The following is a 2,823-nucleotide window of genomic DNA, read 5'->3' on the forward strand; positions in this document are numbered from 1 at the left end:
GCCGGGCGCTGGGCCGCGCGGGCCGCCCCGAGGACCTGCCAGGCGCAGCCCCGGCCGAGCCCGGGCAGAGCGGCGGCCGCGGCCTCCCGCGGCGGGTCCCTGACGTCTGCGGGCGCCCGCCCCGCCCGCCGGGCCCGCCCCGCCCCGCCCGCCCCGCCCCGCCCGGTCCGGCCCCGCCCCCGGAAATTCAGGTTAGGTCGGTGGGGCGCCAGGTGAGCGCGGCCCGCGCCCCCGACCCTCGGCCCCGCCCCCGCCAGGCCCCGCCCCCGGACAGGCCCCGCCCCCGGACAGGCCCCGCCCCCTCCCTCTCCCTGGGCCCCGTCGGGGCCGGAGCGGCCCCCGCGAGCCGGTGGGAACCCGGCGTCCAGCCGCCCGCGTCCTGGCCCCGCGTCCTGGCCAACGCTTAACCGCGCCTCGGGAGCGCGGGCCCGAACCTTTGGCCCCGCCCTCCGGGGGGAGGGGGAGGGGAGGGGGAGGGGAGGGGGAGGGGCGGTGGCCCCCAGGCTCCCCCCGGGGCCCCCTCCCGCGCCCCCGCCTCCCGCGTTCTGGGCTGGACGCGGCGGGGGGTGGCGGGGGTGGCACCGTCCTACCCGGGCGCCGACCGTGGCCAGGCCCCGCGGAGGGCGGGGTTGGCTGGGCGCCCGGAGGGGCTCCCCGCTCCCGGGCAGAGTTCGGGGTCCGGCCCCGCGCTGGGCGCCGCAATAGGGGTGTCGGTGCCGCAGGAGCGGGCGGGGGATCCCCGCGGGGGCGCCTGGCGCGGGGACCGCGCTGCGTGGGGTGAGCGCGCGGCGAGCGCGGAGGGGAGCCCCGGGGGGGCGGGCGCAGTGCCCGCGCCCGCAGGTGAAGGCCGGGCCCCCCCGCCCCCGGCCCTAGGACGCACTCCGCGCGCGTGGTCAGCCGTCTGGGGCCAGGCCCGACCCGGGGAGCACCCGGCGGTGTGGACACCCACCCGCGGGGCTGGGAGGACGCGGCCGTGGGCGGGGCCCTGCGGAAGGACGGGCGGTGGGAACAGGCGCGGCCGGAGGGGCCGGCGGGGAGGGACCTGCGCAGGTGACCGCCCAGCCCGGACTCCTTCCCGGGACTGCGCCTCGGGAGGGGCGGTGCCCGCGAGGCCCGCTCAGGGCGGGTGCAGGGCGAGCTGGAGAACGTCCCGGGCAGGGGCAGGGCCCCTGTGTCCAGCCCGAGGCCTGGGCTGTAACGGGGGAGGCCCATGAGGGGAAGGGGGTCGGGCTGCGTAGTCCCAGTGTCCCCCCCAGACCTCAGGGCAGCATCAGTGACCCTAAGCCCCATCCTCCCTGCACCCCACTGAGCCTGGCCTCCAGCCCAGAAGTTGGGGGACTTCCCCAGCTCTCGCCCTGAGGCCCAGCCTCTGCCTGCTGAGGGCTCTGGGACCAGCCCCACCCCGGCCTTCCACCACCTGCAGGTTCTCCAACCCCTTGTCCACGCCCTGGTGAATAGCCCTTCAAAAGAGCTCTTTCCTCTCTTTGCATCTTTCACCGGCCAGGACCCAGCCTTCTTCCAAGGTGAAGGGGGGGGGAAGGCAAGGATGGTGCCCAGTGGTCACCGGGACCCCCTGCTGGGAAACAGGTGAGAGCAGGTGTGCAGGGGCAGGAGTTCAGAGTTTGGTGCAGGGATGGAGAGGCCCGAGGACACTTAGGCGAGCTGTCCAGTAGCGCTTGGGAGCTCAGCACAGAGCTGGGGGAGCAGGTGTGGGTGGACCTTGCAGCCACAGGGAAGGCGGTAGAAAGAAGGCGGTAGACTGAGTCAGGGGCCTGCAGGGGAGACCGAGGAGGAGAGGCCACAGTTCCCCCAAACTGTTCCATACACTGACCGCAACCCAGCAAAGAAGGTGCGGGATGTTTTTATAACCATGGGAACCAAGTCTGAAGTCCAGGAGGAGAACAAAGGTGCGCGAGTAAATAGTGCCGCACACCTGGAACTAATACAAGGTAATAATGTAAGCTGTAATTGAAAAAATTAAGAATAAATAGCCTGAAAGGACTTGCGTAGACAGGTATCCCGAGAAGATAGGCGAACGGCCAGGAAGCCAATGGGAGGAGGCACAACCTCCGCAGTCAGCAAGAAAACGCACATCGAAACCACCTCGGGAGCCCCCCTCACACCCACCGAGAGGGCCACTGTCAAGAAAAAAAAACCAAAAAAAGTATTGGCGAGGATGTGGGGAGAAGGGAACCCTGCGCTCGGCGGGCGGGAACGCAAGTGGTGCAGCCGCTATGGAAAACAGAATAGAGAGTCCTTAAAAACTTAAAAATAGAACTACCATGTGATCCAGTGACCCCACTTCTGAGGATTCACCCAAAAGAACTGAAAGCAGGAGCGCGCAGGAGCTGGGCGCCCGCGGTCACAGCAGCCAAAAGCTGGCAGCCGCCGCGTCCAGTGATGGATGAGGGCCAGTGACATTAGGTCTGTACTCAATCACCTAACCGGGGAAACTCGAATCCGCGCCGCTGAGAACGGAGCTCTCGCCCGCAGACCAGCAAACACGGGAGGGGCGGGGTGGGGAGACGGGAACCCCAGTTATGTGCTGGAGTGTGTCTGGGGTTCGAGGTGGGGAGACAGTGCCTGTCAGCTTCCCAAAGGGATTTGTCGTCTGCCTCTGGCACCCACGAGTGCACCCAGCACAGGTGTGATGAGGACCTTGCCCCTACCAGCCAAGCTGGAAACAGCTGGGATGCTTGTCGGTCAGACGCACCCACCGCCGGGGGCGCGACAGGCACGCTCCCTGGGCGGGCACAGAACCACGGTGATGTTCCCAGCCCCCTCCCTCATCCCTGCCCTCTCAGAGTGGCGGCCTCACAGTGG

This window comes from Miniopterus natalensis, chromosome 1 (assembly GCF_054644295.1).
Source record: "Miniopterus natalensis isolate mMinNat1 chromosome 1, mMinNat1.hap1, whole genome shotgun sequence".
Classification (NCBI taxonomy): domain Eukaryota; kingdom Metazoa; phylum Chordata; class Mammalia; order Chiroptera; family Miniopteridae; genus Miniopterus; species Miniopterus natalensis.